This window comes from Pyrgilauda ruficollis, unplaced genomic scaffold, assembly GCF_017590135.1.
Source record: "Pyrgilauda ruficollis isolate IOZ18807 unplaced genomic scaffold, ASM1759013v1 scaffold90, whole genome shotgun sequence".
Classification (NCBI taxonomy): domain Eukaryota; kingdom Metazoa; phylum Chordata; class Aves; order Passeriformes; family Passeridae; genus Pyrgilauda; species Pyrgilauda ruficollis.
In genome coordinates, this window is record NW_024531044.1 from 971,075 (window position 1) to 991,625 (window position 20,551).

Genomic DNA, 20,551 nt, shown 5'->3' on the forward strand with positions numbered 1-20,551 from the left:
TGAGATTTTATATTGAATTTTGTGAGTGAAATATAGGAATAATGAAATATCACATCAAAAGGAGTAGTGCTTGGAAGGGGAAAAAAGAAGAAATTTTTTTCTGGGTTTGGAAAGGGATAAATTTAAGAATTTAAAAAGTAGCAGATATTAGGTAAATAAATAATGAGGCCCACATAAATGAATAAACTTCACAGACTTACATTACCAAGGGTACTAAAAAGAGTGTTAGTAATTATTAAACACACTTCCTAATTAACTAGTAGCCTGTTTAGATCTGTTTATTGTGGAAATGCAGAATTTCATTCTAAATCTGAATAAAGTGGCATATCCACCAGGGGAACATGCAGCCCATGCAGAGTGGTAGCCTAAGTCTGCAACTGCATAAATACATTTCTTCATGACATAAGTAAGTGAATGAGTTCATTATGGGAGGAGTAATTAGCCGTTGGATAAAGATGGAGCATCAGTTTGTGCACTGTGTGCTCGAAGATTGAGAGAAAAGTCTTGTTTCTACTCACAGACTGTACATCTTTATTAGCTATGTAAAAATCTATAGAAGCTCTTTTTTCTCCATTGCTTGAGTCACTGAAAAATTAACTGTTGAGAAATACAATAATGCAGAATGTTTCTCATCTATTTGGAGAAGTGAAGAATACAGGAGAAAAGTGTAGACTCAGTACTGAATAATGCTGAAAGGCTGAATATGACAGGAATATAAGAAAGGCAAAATATTCCAATTCTGTGGGCACAGGAAGGACTAAACACCAGTTTCCTTAGTGAGTGGAGGTGCTGCAGTGATGTCTCATGGGTGTGGGTTGGCCATTGCTACAACCTCAGCGTTTCATTCAGTAGGAAGATGCAGGATTGATGTACTCAGTAAATGGTTTCTGGATGATGTTTCCTCAGCCTTTTCAGACTGTGTTGGTGTATCCAGGTCTTCTTTTGTGTCACTCCAAATCTCCTGAAATTATCACAGCATTTGCTTCCTCATGTGCTGCAGTCAGTTCTGCAAAGACCTAGTTTGGTATCTGGTGAGTCCTGGTTAGAGGATGGAGCATAAATCAGCTTTATCTGTGAGCAATGGCATCACAGGCCCAGCCACATGTCTGGTGCAGCAAAGCAAGTTGGATTTCATGTTTGGGACCTGATTCTCCTCTCCTCCCTGCATTCTCAGGAGAGACTCAGTTTTAGAGAGATGGACTCTCTAGCTTGGCTTTAGGCTATCATCTTTTCCCTCTGGATTTCTGCAATATCACAATATCACAATAAACATAAACAGGACTAAGGAGCAGAAAATATGAAAATTCTGAACACAAAACCAAAGAAATTCTTGCAGAATTCATAAAATATGAATGTGTAAGCAGTAATAAAGGTTGGAAAAAAAAAAAAAAAAAAAAAAAAAAGGACTTAAACACCTGTAGTAATAAAGGCTCTTCTGCAAAAATATATTTCAATATTTAAATAACTATTTCTGGTAGCCTTTTGGGTAACAATATAGTTTGATTGCTGGCCATTTCCTACAATGGAAACTTAAGGGACATCCAGTATAGCTTTACTGTAATAAATAAAATCTGAAAAAAGCAAACTGTAAGGCTGCAAAACAGATTGTTTTCCTGAACTGCTTTTCTCTCTGAAATATTTTGTTGGCATGACATATACTGTTTATTGTTTTACATGTCTTTATAGCCTTCAGCCTCCTTCTCTGTCAACACATTACTCTTCAGCTTCATTGTGCTCTTCTGTCTTCTCTGGTGCCGTGGGAACATAAAGCAAACGATTCTACTGTTCTCAGCCAGAAATTGTTTTTCATTATAATTTCAAGAGGGGCTTTGAAGTATCTACTTAGGCTCTTACTAATAAGAGAGACAGTAATAAGAGACAAGGCAGTTGCTATGCTACTTGTTGATTAAATGAAAACCAGACCTGATAACATGTGAAATCTTCCTGAGGGAGGTGTTTCTCTTATGGAGATGAGTACTGAACAGTTAAGACCTGAAGTTGCATGTCTAAGGTTAAATGCCTAAATGGTCATTTTAAGTTCTGAAAGCAGTGAGCTGACTATCTGGAGTCAGAGTGTCAGTGGGTGTAAAACATCACTGACACTTACTGAGCATTTGGGAGCTAGGGGCTTTGAGGACAAAATGTCTATTTTGTATTCTGAGCATTAAAAATTCTAAATTTTCATTTAAGAACTAAATGAAAAAAAATTATTCTTCTGACATGCAATGTGACAGAAAATTCTAATGACACCCAGGAGAAGATCCTCAGCTCTGCCAAAACCAAGATATCATATTTAAGGCCATAAATAATATGTAATATGTATGAAATAACATTTCATACTTGCCACAGTTTGAAAATGAGTTTATTGTGAAAATCCCAAAATACCACTTACATTTTTGAAGCAGAGTATAGACCTCTAAATTCAAGACATCAGTCTAATCTAAAGCCCTGAATCTGTTTAGACATTGAAAGTTTCTTAATGTATGGGGTTTCTTATGTTTCTTAAGGGTATGTTCTACCCCTTAAGTCAGATTTAACACATTCTGAGAGCACCAAGTGCAGAATAAAATAAAAGCAACAATAAGTTTCACCATGAAACACAACAAAAAGAGGTTCCATTAATTGGTTTGTATATTTAATTTAAAATATCATACTTCAAACTGCACCTCTCTTTTTTTTTTTCCTTTGCTGTTGGAAATGGGCAACTCTGCAGCAAAGGACGTAAGAGGCATGAGACCAAAGAAAGAACAGGCATAATTTTATAGTGATTTAAGCACTGTTGGAAGAGAATAGAACTGGTTCTGCTCTGTACATAATTTCGTTTTATGTGTGTTTGTCTGTTTCAATGGAAATGCAGAAGCAATCCTCAGCAGCAGAATAGAAAATTATATTACACCTTGTCTCACTTGCTGTATTTTTGGTCCCACACTGTGGTTACCATGTGAACTGCTTGAAGAGTGGTGAATGTACCTATAAGCTTGTGTTTATCCTCTTAGAGTAGAGATATGAATTTAGTTCCCTTAAGCTAGGAAGGGTTTTCTTCTCTTCTGGTTATTGGTAACTACACCTGATTTTGTAGCTGCTCACAAATAAACAGGATAGCAAAGATCTGCATTCTGGCTTAACTGAGAAGCAAACATCAATTAGATGAAAACATTGGATGGCAAAATTCAAGACAAAGAGGGATGAACATTTTTCAGATACATTTCTATTTCCATCTGGAAGAGTCAGCCAGCTGCTGTCAGCACCTTCCTCTCCCACGTGTGTTTTCCACCCCTTCTCCAGATTGTCCAGATTTTAGACTGTTACATCACAGGACTTTCTGGGAATGGGGTCATCAAGATGTGTTATCTACCAATGTATTTCATGAATATGGTATGTTAAAATTTCAGTGATTGCCTTAATGCCTTCCTCTGTGTGCTAGGGGAAGAAAAAACAGTTCACTATCAATGTGTTGCTAGACAGTAAAACCAGATTTTTTTCTGAAAATAACAGTTTTTGAGAGAAAAAATACTTTAGAGGTTATAATAATAGCACATTTAATCTATTAATTTGTGATCTCTGAAAAGGACATGAAAGTAGGGAGATTATCCATGGGCAGTAGTGTCCACAGACATTTCCCACTTTATGCCTTTATATCAGGTTCATAAAAGGAAAATATGTGCTGGGATAATTTTTTGTTTATTGTGTCAGATTTCCTTTATTGCACTTGGCAATTTCATCCAATCTGTGCGCTGAAAAAAAGAAATCTTGTATTTCCAAAACAAACAAAAGCTCCAGTTGCATGGTAACCAGCCCACATACTAAGCCCCAGAAATATCAGATCCAGAGGGCTCAGGACTTTGCCAAAGAAACAGAGTGCTTTAAATTGATTTCTTCATATGATAATAACAGGGGTTTTAACCACTACATCACAAAAAATGATGCTGTTGCCAAAATCTTTACTGTCACTTAAGTCAAAGGGAGTTACATCATTGGCAAAGGGGATTCCAGCTCTTCCCAAGCAGTTTGTCCTCGTGCAGTCTGCAGAGGGAAGTTTGCCTCCATCACAGAGGGCAGGTCTCACCAGGCCCCATGCCTGTTCTGTCAGAAAGGAACTTCACTTTAAAGACGCTGTGAACTTTAGATCCACAGAGTAAGAGGGATAAGAATAAAGGGCATGGGAGGATGAAGAATAGCTCATCAATGTTTGCCATCCCTCTCACATTAGAGATAAAAAGACAGACACATTTGCATGACTTTTCTCTGCACATTTCATGTTAACCTGATAGTTTCAAAGGCTATACTTACTTTGGCTCCCCAAGTGATGTGAAACCACTGAAGATATGTTTCAAGAAGCTGGAAGGAGCCATTAAACTGGTGGAAGTGCCTTGCTAAGGATCACCAGACAGGGTATCATGGGTTAACCCCAGCCAGCAGCCAAGTACTGTGCAGGCACTCACTCAGTCCTCCCTCCTTCCCCAGTGGGGTGAGGAGGAGAATCAGGAACAAAAAAGTAAAACTCACGGGTTGAGATAAGAGCAGTGTAATAACTGATACAAAGTAAAATACACTAATGATACTAATAAAAAGAAGATGGAGAGAAAAAATCCAAGAAAAGCAAATGATGCATGACACCATCCACTGACCAATGCCCAACCTATCCCTGAGCACCAATCCTCTCAATCAACTTTCCCTCAGCTTATGTACTGCTCTCTCAAGCAACAGAAAAGAAGGTCCTAAACAAAAAAATTTCTTCACAGTTCAGTTTGTAATGCATCTTCATGAATAGCAAGCTAAAAAAATTTCTTATTCATAGTGTGTGGGTTCTCTATAATAATGAACTTAACAAGTGAGCTGACATCAAAATAGTCATTGAGATATTCTTGATTTTCTGCCTAGCACTGAATGTACCTTGGACTATGGCTTTCACATCAATGTTTCATTCAATTATAGTTTTTGATTCATGTAAATCCTCAACCAACCTTTAATCCACAGACCATGGCTGGTGGGATTTTGGGGTATTGGGTGTTCAGTAGAGGGAACAGGAAATACCTGACATAGTGCAAAATTTCAAGTAAGGGAAAGATCACCATCATTGCTAAATTCATGTTTGAGTGGGAAGGATACACCAGACTGTTGCTACCAAACTTTGGGGACTGTTTTGATTCCAAAGTTGATTCATTGTGAACAATGGAGTCAAAGTGCAATTTTTCAGCTGAGTTCTCAGCCTGAACACACATACACACTGAGGCACATGGTACTCCAGGGGTGCGATTCCTCACAAGTGTATGAACTCCTGGACAGAACTGTTAATAATTGGGAAGACTGGAGAATCAGCAGACTGACAGTGGTGAATCTCTGCTGAAATCAGCCATATTTCATAATATTTCATATTAACAGCTGTTAATTAATGAATGATTTGCATTGTATACACCCCCTGTCCTGTGAGCAACACTTGGCCCTCAGACTTGCCAGTTCAGTCTGGTACAGCTGCTTGTGGCAGCCCAACCCAGTGGTCTTTTTCATTGCCCTTCCATCTCTCCTTGTCCCAAGTCCATTACTCACTGCCTTTTTGACTCCAATGTGACAGAAAACATCTCTTTTCACATTTTCAGGTCTATAAGTTTGTCTCTTAATTTAGGTGTTCTCTCCCTTGCTAACCACAGAAGCACCAACCAGCCACAGCCCCAGTAATACACCTAGGGTTGTCTAATCTGTCTGGACACAAATCTGGACAGCACAAGAGCAATAGTCTCCTGCTCTGTTGTTGTCTATGCTACCTGTGCTCTCCAGGGTGAACTATCAGGGTTCTAATGGTCTAGTTTCAGCTGGTGTGGTTGATTGACCTGAAGAGTAAATGGATGAAACTCAGACTCTTTGATCTAGGTATGGTGCTCTTGCAGCAGATTTGCTGTTGGAATGAGAGAGGATTCAAGAGAACCAGCTGGAGTCTGGTATGTAGGATTTTCTGGACTAAAGCCAGGGAGTTTAGTTAATAACTCAGCAAGACAGCCTGCTCCATCTTCTAACTGGCTGCCAACTTCAGGCCCCAAGTGCCCAGTTATTCTTGCTGGGACCAGCACAACTGAAAAAATATTAGTACACATTTTATGGTTGGTTTATTCTGTCAAAAGCAGTTGAATTAATCTGTCTCTTTGCATATAAAACACAGGTTGCAAGTGGCTTGTGGACTGCAGAACCTGTGACTCAAACCATGCCCTTGTCTCCATTTGAGCATCACCATCCTTATAAAGGGCTGGTGTGAAGTTCTGTGTTGTTCTCTCAAGACAAAAGCCTTCTGTGTTGTGTCTGTCTTTAAACCTGAGCTGGAGATAAAACAATCTAGGTGATACCAGGTAAGAATATTCTGTTCCACAAAAGTGTCTACACTGCCAGTAGCTGTGAGTCACAAAGGGGAACAATACCTGATTGCAAGGGATTCTTCTCTTAGACCTGTCCGACTTGAATCTTTGCCTTTGGACATTTTGTTTCAGAATTATGGTCTGAGCTGAGCCTCACAACCAGAAGCCTATAAGGTCTTTTTAGACAATGTGAAATTAAACACTTTGCAAACAGGTGGCCAAATCTGTAGAAAACCTTCTGTAAAGCACATGCATCAAAACCAGTGCCCTTGAGATGTTCAGGTTGACAGAGGATTTGGGGAAATACTGGCTTAGGAGAGATGTATTTATGTCCAGGATACTGAGGTGCAAAAAACAAGACTTAGGAGAGAAACACTGGTCACTCTAAAAACAAATGTTGAGACCCTGGTTCTTAAAACAAATAAAAGAGATCTTATCTAGAATTATTTTTCTCGGGGGTAAAGTGCTGGCTGAAAAAGGCATGAAACTCTTCTAACAGGAAAAAAATCTCCTCTTGTTTGCTTCATCCTAAATTCAGTTGAACAGAAATTTGTATAATCTGTAAATAAAAGAGATTGGCAAAACACCTGAGCTGAGCACTCACAAGTCCTGTAAACTGAAACTGGTTTCAAGGCTCAGTTGTTTTCTAACCAGGAATATCAGAGGAGCTGTAGAGAGTCCCTTATGGAATGGAATTCAGAAGAGACACAGAATCCTTGAGCATCAAACAGAAAAGGGTATAGCTAAATACCTGTGGAAAATCATGGCACTGCAGAATAGAGAAATGAAAGAGCAGGAAAGACACCACAACACTGGCAAGACAAGCAGAAAAAAACTACAGCTGTATATGAAATTATGTGGAAAATAAGGGAAGAAGGGAGGTCATGTAGTGTAGAAGAGAAATTATGCCAAACAGGCAATATGTCTGGGCAGCAGGGATGTTGAGGACGAGACTGATTTTGTTAGTACTGTGGAAAAAGGAGCAGCAGGACGTTAGGGTGGGAAAAGGGGTGAAAGAAATGAAAGGTGACATGAAGGTTGAAAGCCTGAAAAGAGAAAGAAAATGTTTCAACCTCCAAAGATCCAACTGTGATTATGCAGCTGTCAGCCCTGCCCCTTTAATTAAGTAATTGATTAATTAAAATAAAGCACTTAATCTCTCCATTTACATATTATGCCTCCCACTAACCAGCACTGACTGTGGGGTCCTCATCAGAAAGCTCCTTCCTATTTGAATTCGTGTTGGTTCCCAAACATATTACTTTGTAAATAGGAAATGACAACATTGGCTCAGTGCCCCACTATCGTCGCAGCCCTGCCATATGTCAGTATCATGCTAAACATAGTAAGCAGAAGACCCAACAATATAATTATTGAGGACATCTGTCAGCAGCACAAGCTACATCTGGGATTAGTAGCTGTAATACTGGAAAGACCTATAGAAGCAGGAAGGAAAGTCCTTTTGTGTTGGCTTGGATTTTCAAAAATAGGAGCCAGATCCTCAGCTGGTGTAAATTTAAGCCATTCAAAGAAGCTAATGAATCCAGCATCAGCTGATACTAGCTGAGGATCTGACACTGAAAAACAGGCCAATATCATTAAGAATGAGGTTTAATATTTTCTGTGTAAAGGTAGAATGCCTCAAAACATTCTGAGTTTACAGCATGGAAGATCATTTATTAGTGGAGCCAGCAGGTACAGACTGTCTTTTATCTCAGATCTGAAGGATTGTGGACAAGTTTGGAAAGCTCCTGAAGAATATTAAAAATTCTCTTTAATGTTCTTTGTACATGAAGCATGCGGTAATTTTACATTTCAAATAATTATAGGTAGAAAAAAAATCTTTTGAGCTCATTTAATAACACTTGTTAAATTTTCTTCATCCACAGCAGAGTTTATCTTGTAGTTTGCACAAGCAGACTGTCCTGTGAAACCAGTGACACGTACAGATTATACCTATTTATTAATCTGAGGGCAAGCTCCTGTTGGGAAGCCAAGTAGCTGCATTAATGGAATGCTCCTTTTGAGTTAATATCCCCTGTAGAAATCATACAGCCATGTCTGCACCACGCTGTGCTCATTCTAACATACTGTAGCTCTCAGCAAGCCTCAGTATTTCAAACCCCAGGTTGTCCCAAGACTAGTTATGTGGCATCTGGGATGGAGGCTACCTATGCTTAAATACATGGCAGAAAGGCTTCACTCCATGGATCTCTGTACAAGCCCTGAGGATTTGCAGTCAGTTCCCAGCCCTGTTGTTTGAACACTTGGATCACTGCTTTCAGCAGAGAAGCTGAAGGAATTATGCCTAAGAAATGTTAGCAGGCAGATTTTGAGTAATACTTAGAAAAGTTACTTTCTGAAGTGTCCAGTGATGTATTAAATGAGAAATAAAGGAGAAGAAAGGTTCACCACCCCAGAAAAAAAAGCCCTTCCTTCATGTGTCACACGACACTTTTCACTCCTTTACACTCTGTATTGATGAAAAAGGGCATCCTTGCCCTGACTCAGGTTTGTAATAAAGAGAAAATGAGCTCATGCACTGATCTCTCCCACTTTTTAATTTTTTTTTTTGCTTTGTAAGATTTGTTTGAGCCTTAAATCCATAACCTATATGTAACAAATTACAATAAAACAGCAGATTATAGAATTGGCAGAATGTAGGGTTTTGTTTTTTTCCTTAAAGTGAGAAAAATCTTTCCTTATGTCAATACACTGCAAATTTGGCAGGGGGGGAGGTGGTCTGAGAGAGTTATGCTGCTTCACCTCAGTCATTCAGCAGGAGATTCACCAAGACACTTGTGCTTATGGATGTAAATCTGTGTGCCCGTGCATGAGCTAGGTGTTTAAACTCTTCCTGTAGCCAGCAAAGACTCATCCCAGGAAGCCTGTAGGTCTACAGAGAGACCCAGCTGACTAAAGGGTCTGCTTTGATGCTTTGAATTGCTTTGCTGAGGTGTTTATTGCTCTCTTGTGACGGTCGAGGAAGCATATGGAGCCTAAAGCCATAAGTGAGTGCCTCTGCACATCCCCCCAACAGCATACCCTGCTCAGGCTGGCAAACAAGGCAGCCAGTCAAATGAGGTCAGAAATATTACTTATTGTGAAGAGATGTGAAAAAATAATCTGATACAAAACTGAAAACACCCAAGGCATCAATATGTTTTCATTTGCATAACACCTAAAGAACATTTTCCTTCCAAAATTCAATTGTGTCCTTCCTAGACTGGACAGGAGGGAAAAGCCCTGAAGTGCAGAGTGCTCTTCTTGCTCCTGTTGGTGCTTTTCAGTGGTGCTTTTTGAGTGTGTGTGGGGATGAAAACACATGATTATTCACTGACTGCACGAATTTTTCTGTCAGAGGCAGGATCTGAATGAGCAGTGACTTTGTTTAATTACATTTTCTTAATAAAACAGAAAAAAAAGCTCCTCTAAAATTGTTTCAGGCCTCTGGTCCCCACCAATACACACTCTCCTCTTCTCATGACATAATATCTGAGAAAATTTTTCTCATGAGTAGTAAAAGAACAAAAAAACAACCAAGAAACAAACTGCCCCCCCCAAACCAAACCCCCAAATCAATCCCCCACAATCCCTGCCCCCTCCAAACCAACCGACCAACCAACCAACCCCCCCTTCCCCAAAAAAAACCAAAACAAACCAACCAACCAAAATATAATAGGTTATTTAGCTGGCAATGGAAAAGTTAAAAAAAATTAAAATTGGAAATTTTTTACTGCTTGATTTTCAGGAATTTTTGTCCTCAGATAAGTGTGGAGAGCTGCTTTTATTTTTTTGTTAAAAGGCAGGACAATCCAAATGTCTTGAGCCTATGGTCTGACCCTGAAAACATAAATTTTTCTGCATCAGTAAACCTATCCACCTCACTGGCAATACTTACATTTGGAAATCTCTGTCTTGGATAATAGTTTATAGGATTTGTTCCAAGTGGGGCTAAAGTGAGACTGAGGTATGTACCTTTAGCTCACTGTTAATGTTGGGAGAAAACACCCAGGTCAGAAAGCTACTCTATTTCTTTCTAAAAATAAAAGATGGCTTCAGGAACACAGGCATACAGAATGAATAAGTAGTTCCTGTCTGATTGCAGCTCTGGAGTGAATTGTGATGGTCAAATTGAAAATAGTGCTTGGATGAAAAGGAGTCTCTAATGGAAACCATGCAGGAACTTTAACACCACCAGCAGTGCCAGCAGAGAGCTTGTAAGAATTTCAGTCATATGGGGAACTGTGCACCTATTGGACGTGTTCACCAAAAGATTAACTTCAAAATCTACAGCCTCAATTTCCTGAGTTTAACTGTGTCTGAATGATCTGTGAGTTTTAGGGTAATGTGTATTTAACATGCATCTCTGTAGGAGCTATGGACCCATACAGTGTGTCTTTATTTGCAATGCTATAGACCTTACAAGTATTCATTTAGGTGTAGCTTATTTAATTTTTTAATGGGCTAATCCTTTTTCTTTCAGGAGAGTTTTTCTATATACAAAGCAATTACTTAAAGTAGTGTTTGTTTAGCTCACCTAACCAGAGCAGTCACGTAATCTTTGGGCTTTTTCATATCTTGCCAGCAATTTTATTAATAGAGTCGGGCTGTTCCTGTCTGAAATATTCTCTTGCAAATGTTTCCAGGCAGAACAAGAATGTGAATAACCTAGTGTTCAGCAATGAGTTTTAAACAGATTCTTATTCTCCTGTCTGATTTTGATAAGGTCAATGCAGTAGCCATCACATAGACCACACTTATACCATTGCAGTTGATTTTTGTTTAGGGCAGTTAGCTAATATTTGTGTTGTTGAAGGGAGGATTTGAGAGACAGATGGAGGATAGAGTTAGGAGTTTTCTCTGTTCACATTTCCAAATCTCCCTCAAAGCATTTTTTTTTTTTTTTTTTTACTATAGTATCATGCTGCAACGCCTGGCTGAAATTTGACTTCAGTTTTCTCAATGCCCTGCTTTATTGTTTTGCTGCTCAAATTTCTACCTCTCTTCTCCCTCATGAGGGCACATCCATACACATATACCAAACAACAAAGAAAACTTTGATCCCAACCTTTGTTAAAACCCAAACTGTACAGCCATTGCAACAGCTGCTTTTTTGGCTACCAGTTTAACAAAGGCATTTAATGACTGCTTATGGCAGCTCTTTCTTTATGGAATTAATTCAGTTTAACCCTCAGGATAATGGCATTTACTAAAAATAAAGTAATAAATAGCATCATTATTCTATTTTTGTATTTGCAAGAACCGGAGACTGACTCATTTTGGTCAAAATCATAAAAATTCTCCTAACATCAAAGGAACTAGCTTCATGTCAAAGCGGTGTGAGCTAATAAAGAATTTGACCAGGCCATTTCTTACTCTATGGGAAACATTTATTGTGATTAAGCCTGTAAAAGTGAAGCACCCACAGCCCCTTCTGTGCTGTACATTCAGAATTCAGCCTCACCAATGCTGCATCTAAGGCCAGGGTGCACTAAGGCATGACTAACATCTACTATGTATTTGCTTATTCCTCTCCTTCCCAGGCAGTAATCATGTGCAACAACCAATGGAGTACTTGGAACACAACTGTGTGCTTATGCTGCTCAAGGTAGGGTCAGAGATGTGCAGATTACTTTTCCAGCAGGAGGTGGTGAGGTTTGCTGTAACTCTGTTCCCGTGGGAATTTATTTCCTACCTTGGGTCAGCACTGAGGGAACTCTGTCTCGTGCACTGACACCCTTACAGACGTTTTACCAAAGCAGCTGCTTCCTTCAGCTGGGAAAATTTTGATGTGCCAGCTTCATGTGTGCTTTACTCTCAGGATGCTCACTTTGCCTTTACTTTTCCCTCCTTCACAAAAAAGAGGTCTTGCTTAACTTTTAACTTCCCACTTTTAAAGTAAACTTATATTCTTCAAGGGGAAAGGTCTTTCTTTAATGCTGCATCATGCTGAAAGCAGCCCCTCCAAAGCACTGCTGGTTTCTACCTCATCAGTAGGGAGGATATCCTCAAAAAGCACCACTTGGAGTTTACACTTGTTCAAGCTAACTATCCAAAGGAATGAAATGCAGAGAAATTTAAAAGTATTTCACAGTGGGAAAACAGGGAGAAGGAAAGCAAACAATGCAGAAAACTAAGTATACAGGGGAAATTCATCATAATGGAAGAAACACATTGAAAAAAAGGGTACTTAAGAAAGTTCCACATTTGAAAAATATAGTCGTTTTGATAAAAGCTCATAAAAATTAAAATATAATTGCAAGGTACGGAATTTGAACAAAAAAGAAGCCTGAATGGTTAGCATGCTGACTTTGCTCACTGCATGTATTGTTACTTCAAAGTGGTGTTGAACAGTGTTGCAGTCAAGACACAGAGGCAGATAACAAACTGTTAAAGCACAGTTACCTGCTACACAGAATATTATTTGCCAGCAGACTGGTCCCAGGTTCTTAATTTTAAAGTGGCATTTGCACAGCTGTGAACATGCTTAATTTTTGTAGCAACACATTGCCTTCAAATTGGATTGAATTGTTTCAGTGTTTTAAAAACTTGTGATCTGATTCTGCAATTTAAAAAAAATTACATGTTGTTGCTTTAAGTACAGCAGATTCCTTTCATTTTCATCTACAGTGGAACACTTCAGTACAATGGGCTCTGAAAATAATTTTTAATGCTGACTCCTCTGCATTCTGGCTTCATTTGTGGAGATGCACAAGCAGCCACAATAACAGCCTCAAACATGACTTTCAAAACACACAGCTTTTTTACTTCAAAAGAGATATGTCCCCATTTCTTATACATCTTTTGTCAAGCCTTTTATTCTTCACAAAGAAATACAGGCTGACCTGAAAAAAAACCCACTTTTTCTGACAGAGTAGTCAAAATTATCCTCACTGAGTAAATCTGAGAACTGATAGAGCCACCTGGGAGAATGAAGACATATGTTTCATTTGTATCTCTTGGAAAAAATGTGGGCTGGCATGCAAAAGAACATAATTATAACTAGATCTAGAATTTATGGGTGCCTGGTCTTCAAGAGACAGATAGATAGATAGATAGATAGATAGATAGATAGCTTTCATCTCAAATGGAGGCCTTTTGGACTCATTGAATGTACACAAGGATCTTCAGGGCTATAACTGGGAAACTAGATGCTGACCTGCTTCACCCAAAACTTCCCTGACCTGAAAGGCAACACACTCCCTGGGTTTTAACACCCTCCAGTTGTCCATACTCCTTGCAGGGTCAAAGTTGGTGAGTATGCTAGGAACTGAGTGTTCCCAGAGTGTCCCCAGAAAGACAGAAAAACTGGTGTAGCTCCTTTTTTCCCTTATTTACCTGGAACGCTGGACATGCTCTGAGATATAGAGCTCTCATCTGCTTTACTGCATTCCTATTACTACAGAAAGACATAAAGTCCAATTCTCTATGAAGGCCTCTTTCCACCAGTTGACAGCTAAAGAAAGCTGTAAGTAAAGAAAGTAGAGAAACAACTCAGCACAAGAAGGGCAGAGAGACATTTCTGAGGGAATGTAATAACTACAATTCTTTACACACACACACAAAAAAAAAAAAAAAAAAAATCAACCTCCCAACCAAGTAAAGTCCTCCTTACTAAGAAAGGCAAGTCATGTGTCTTTGCTGCCAGAATTTATGTTGCACCCTTACCCCTTCATCCTGATCCCCTGTTCATCCATATGATGCTTGGGTCATGATGGCACTTCCTGGAGCAACACACCTGTGTTTTCTTTGTACGGAACCAAGAAATCAAGGATGGAAGGGAAGAACAATTGAATTTCAGCAAGACCAAGGCACACACTTGAGATGGGAACCAAACAAAGTCTAGACAGATTCCTTAGCTCTTTGGTTATTTTTGAAAGATTCTTTAAAACTAACCATTTGGTCTTTATAAAACATTCAAAATGTTATGTATATTAATACTCTTTGGGTGAAATATTAAAAGAAATCTTTTGCTGTTCTGTTCTGTTATTTTAATAAATGCAACAACTCCTGTTTCTTATATGATTTAAATGCTAACATAAAAAAACATTCAAAAAAGACTAATTGGAAAAATACATGTCTGAAAAAAAATGTTTTCAATTCATTTGAAGGATGTCTGAGTGTAATGCTGTGTGTTCTTATTTATAGGACTTTAGTAAATGAAGGACTTTCAGATGCTGACTCTCTGTTTCACGTTCTTCATTGCCTCGTATAAAATAAACTCTCATGCACTTTGGGAGGGGCAGACATTCCCAGGGCTGGACTCAGGCAGTGTGATGGGAGTCTCTGTGCCATACACAAGTGCTGCTGCCCACCTTCCCCACACAGATCAGACAACAGCCCCACAACAATGTGGAAAGCTGTAAAGCTGATCAGTAGAACTTTGGTCAGCTGCTTTAACAGTGCTGCCTTTAAATCTTGTATTGTTAAACCAGTTATGTATTAAAAATAACCTCCATGAAAACAAGCCTGAAAGATAATGGCTTGGATAATGAGTCAATAGTTCCAGAGATTTTGAGAGACGTGAGTCTAAGTCTGGAATTTATATACATTCCTGGTATTTTCCCATCTCAAAGGCACAGTAAACCTGCTTAAATATAATGGAGTGGGGGAAGTCAGGAGCACCAGATGATTCATGTAGGCTTCTGCCTCCACTCAACTCATATTTTAAACATCTCATTGAAGTTTATAATCAAATGCTTCTATAATTTTCTTTATGGTATTGGTAAGCAATGGTCCCTTTGTCTACAGTCTGTCTCATAAATATAAAGTCAACTGTTACTTCATGTTGTATTAGATCTAGGTATAGGAGACCTTTGTTAACCTAAATAATTTAGAATTTTCCTAGTTATTACTAATTTTCTTAGAACTCTGAAGTTAAATTTACATTGGCAAATTCATAGACAGCTCTTTGCCAAGAGAAAAACTTGTATGGAAAAAGACATTTCACATCCATATAGTTGATGAATATGTCTGATAAAGCAATTGAATAATAAGTTATCTTTAAAAGATAAATGTTTTTACTCTATGAGTAATACTAAAGTTTAGGTAGTTTTCGTAGTAAATGTCTTTAGGAAATAGGAGGTGCAGAATCAAAATATTTTCTACTGTCATTTGTTCTATATTATTGTCCTCTGTTTGAACAATCTAGATGCCAAAATATAACTGTCTTGCTCTTTGTTCTCTTTTGAACATTCCAACTGAAAATGTGTATAACTTATCACAATCACAGTGCTTTTCACTTGGGAAAACTGACTTTCCCAACACTTTTTTAATTTTGTTAGAATCACGCAGGACCGTACGATTGCGGAAATTGTGTCATTGTAGAAATTCAAAAGAGTGCATATAAGACACTTCAATGAACACCCCACTACCACATTTAGAAAACAGCAAAAATGAAGGAATGTCAATTAAATCCATGCCAGACTCCAGAACAGAGCTAAGAGTGATCCTATCATCATTCTCTTTGTAGATTTTTTTTTTTTATTCAGGTCTGCCAATAAAATAGAAAAATCACCCAGGGGGCTTCACACTGCTAAAAAGACATGGATCTAGTAGACCTTCTGAATTTCCTTCTTTACTACTGAAGTGTAGATTTGAAGCAAACTAATTAAAAAACAGGATGTGAAAAGAGCTGTAAACTTGTAAGGTGATGAGGGCCCTCATCTGGAGAGAGCTTCAGACAGAGTGTACACAGGACATCTGGCACAGATGAGAGCAGCTCACTTTGTGGGGCACTTGCATCATCTGTTGTGCATTTGATCCCACCAAGCCTGACTGCTGAAATGCAGCAGGGTGGGCAGTGATCTCAGGTGACTGTGTTCTGGGCTTTCAGTAGGCCTGGCAGCCACAACCAGAAGATGCCTGATGACCACCTCTGGTGTTTCTGAATGCCAAACAGTCTGATCAGATCCATTATTTTGTGTGGTGCGTCAAGTATTTTTCTTGAGAAAATATATTTCTTCTGGCAGGAGTGGTAAGAGGCAAATGTACCATTGGTCCCCACAATAAATCAGGCTGAAGGCTGATGTATCCCTGTCTTGAGCTGGAGATGGCTCTGACTTCCAAGTGCTTTAACTTTCATTCACAGACCTCTTCCCTATACCATTCCACAAATGAAACAGGGCATTGGCCAGATAATCAGGGAATGATCAAATACATCTCATTGTCAAGGAGTTTTTTTTGATGACATCCTCTTGAATTGCTCCAATATCATCTCTATGCAGATACAGAAATAAATCCACACTTCTTTCTTATTTACATTATAAGGTCATTTGTGAATTATAAATCTGTCTTCCATTGTTCAAATACATATAGTTTAATTATCATTTCGAGAAATAGGCTCACTGTTTCCACAGAACAGCCATTACTTTTTAGAGTTCAACTACGAGTGACCAAATAAATCACCAGTTCACATCCTGGCAATAACATTATAAAGTTTATTTAGATATAGTTATTTTTCAATCAAGTCTTGCAGACCCATTATCACACTCCTTTGATAGCTCCTTCTTGGGGAGAGTATAATTTGAATTTTTTAAATCACTTTTCATGTGCAGATTCCTTTGGTCCCTTAGAGATATGTTGGAGGACATCAGAAAGGTGCATAATAGTTATACATACTATTATGCCTGAATAACTGCAGGGTACTGCTAATCCTGCAGTTAAAATATTCATAGCTTTAACTGAAATACAGTTTGGGTAACAGACGCAGCTCCCTTACCCACCTCAGTTTGCATTTGTTTGCAGTACAATTTTGTGATTTCTCATTAGCTAGTGTGCCTGCCTTCTGCCACAAACTGACTTACATTCCTCCCATCTGTTGCAAAACCAATTTAATTATCAGTCACTACTATGAACATGACAACAGATACTTTTATGCACGAAGGTTCTGCCCTTTTCCCTATTGTCAGAATTTTTGTGACGTAATGTCTTGAAGTAAAGTTTTCATAGAAGGTTAGTTCAAAAGATCTCTTTCTGGATACACCATGCTTTTATTAAAGTTACGTTACAAATCCAGTAAGATCAATCAGTAATTCAAATGAAATCTGTGTTTTCATTCTGATTTCTATTATTTTTCTGCTTGAATGCTTGCAAAATGGAGTATTTTTTGGAGTATTTCTAAAACTAAGTTGGAGATTTTGGAATTACTTAGTATTGATACACTGCATACATCTCACCATTGTCAGTTACTAGAATTACCTGAACCAGAAAAGCAAATAGAAGTGAGACATCACAAAAAAATTAATTATCATTAAACTAAAAGCAAATTAACTAAAACACAGCAAAAAATACATCATGGAAAAACAAAGCAGAATGCTTAAATGATGAAGAAGAACTGAATAATTTAAATAAAATTAAATATAATAATTTAGTGGGAAGAGAAATAATGTCTATCTGAATTCTAATCTCTGTTAACTGATAACCAGTCCTATGAATCAAGAAGAAAATTCTGAACCAAAAAGTCCTAATAGTTCATTTGTAGACTAGCCAATTTATATGCTAATGGTGTTAAAAAATATTTATATATTCTAGAAACACAAAACAGGAACAACAACAAAATCTTTTTCCTATTGAAAATTGGAAATTTTTAAATAAGCTGTGAAAATATTAAAACGTTTTAAAATTTATCAGACTTTTTTTTAACATCTGATGCTTGTTAACCAGCCAGATTAATTTTGCTTTTCATGCATATCAGCCTATACTCTTTGTCCTGGGGTTATGCCCTAAAGTTTTGGTAGTGAGGAGGTGGCTGTTACTGTGTCTTCTCCAGACCATAGAGACCAGAAGTTCCCCCGTGTCATACAGACCCAGTTCCAGCCAGATCCAAGATGGACCAGTCACTGGCAAAAGATGCCCCCATCAGTGATTTTGGCAGCATCCTTGTGCTAACACATCTAAGAAAGTGATAGAGAACTGTTGCTATAGGACACAACATTACATGGACATGCTGCTCTTCTCAAGGTAAAAAAGGCACTTTTAATTTCTGACTCCAACATTTATATATTTCCAGAAGTGACAGTGTATTGGAGGGTGACAGTGCCACCTCTCCAATGACACTGGATAAACCAACAGTCCAAATTTCTTCTCCTCTATAAAAGAATGCAAAACAATAAGTTATTTACATAAAGTGTGTGAGAAAGTTTGTTACAAAAATATCAGAATAAATATCAGAAGGCTTAGAAAAACTTTAAAAATCAAAGCAACAGAGAACCTGAACAGCAGTTATGAAAGGAGTGGGAAAATGGGAAAGAGACCAGCCTGTGGGAAGCAAGAAGGAACAGAAGCAAGAAGGTGCAGAAGGAAGGAGAGGAAGGTGCTGAAGCAGAGATTCCCCTTCATCCCTTGGAGCAGGTGAAGCAGGCTGTGCCCCTGCAGCCCGAGGGTGTCCGTGCCAGAGCCGAGGGCAGCCCACAGAGCACTCCTTGCTGAAGCTTCTGCAGCCCGTGGAGAGCAGCTCACACCAGAGCAGGTTTGCTGGCAGGACCTGTGGGCCATGGGGGACTCACGCTGGAGCAGCTGCTCCTGAGGGACTGCACCCTGCGGGAAGGACCCATCCTGCATGGAGAAGGTCGTCAGGAGAGTGAGGATGAAGAAGTGGCAGAGATGAAGCAATACGGACTGACCACAGTTCCCATTCCCCATCCTCCTGTGCCACTCTGGAGGAGGAGACAAAGGAGCAGGAGGGAAATTAAGCCTAAGAAGAAGGGAGGAGTGGGAAGAAGGTAGTTTCAGCTTTCTTTCTGCTTCTTACTATCCTTTCACTTATTAAGTGAAAACAAATTAATTTCTCAAATTTGAGTCTGGTTTGCCTGTGATGGTAATTGGTAAATGATCTGCTTGTCCTTCTCTTGACCCATGAGCTTTTCCATTGTATTTTCTCCTCCTGTCCTTTTGTGGAGGGGAGAGATGAAGCATCTTGGTGGGTGTCTGGCAGCACCAAGGTGAACCCACCACACTACATCCAAATAATTCCCATAATTGATTTGAGTGTTATGCTCAGTTTTACAAAGTGCATTCTTCTTTGTGTTTGCTTTCAGAGAGAAAAATGTCCTGAGAAAAATATGCTTCAGTCCTACTTCCTCAAACCATTTTTAATATACTGTAGGACTTCGGTTAACAACTTAATTGATAAAGGTGTCTTTTAGACAACATTGTATTTTAGACTCTGCTTTGCTTTATAATTTGATCAAACTTCATTTGGTAAGGGAAGTCTCATGTTAGCTCTCTTGATGGTTTTAAACTAAGAGAGGATAGGTTTAGATCACATATAAGGCAAAAATTCTTACTGTGGGAGTGATGAGACACTGGAACAGGTTGCCTGGAGAACTTCTGGATGCCCCATCCCTGGAAGTGTTCAAGGCCAAACCTGGTCCATGGCAGGCATGTTGGAATGAGATGATTTTTAATGTCCTTTCCAACCCAAGCCATTCCATGGTCCTATGGATTTTCTCTGGATTCCAGGTGATTAATTTTGGGTGAGAGCATGAAATAATATGAGGTCTTGCCATAATTACTTTGTTATAGCATTTCTGAGCATGAGTGGTTCTGATGCTAAGGAAGCACTTGAGAGGACAAGACCTACCCAGGAGAATTTTGCTAATCAGAGGATGCTAAATCTGGCATAATTAATATTCATGTTATCTGGCTGGAACATGCTTTGCTGTGCACAGTTTTATCATTCTTAGCTGTCTTTCATCTGAGAAAAAGCTGATTGACTCATTTCAGCACAAGACTGGAGACCTGGCATATATCCAATATAAATAAATTGAGGACCAGACCTGGGAGCAGTTACCATATCTGGAAGGTAACTATTTGATAAATGCAGGTGCATCCTAAAACCAGGATGTGAAGAAGCTGTATACATGACAGGGGACCAAGGAGGACATTGAGAGAGTCAGGGTATTGAGAGAACTGGAACAGCATCTGTAATGACTGAACCAGGAAGGGGAAATCACTTATTGGAGAAAAGACAGGCAATCTGAAACAAAAATAAAGTTTTGCAATTCTTCATTTTCAAGTAATTTTATTACTCCCCTTCTAATTTATTTACCTTTTTTATTTACCTTCTGACCTAAACTGCTGCTGCCCTTTCAGTTTGTCTATGAAGTCCCATTGTTTAAAGATGCCCAAACACCATGGACACATGTAATGGGTCAGTCTGAAGCAAGACTATTTGTCTATCTACTAAATAGTTTCACATCACC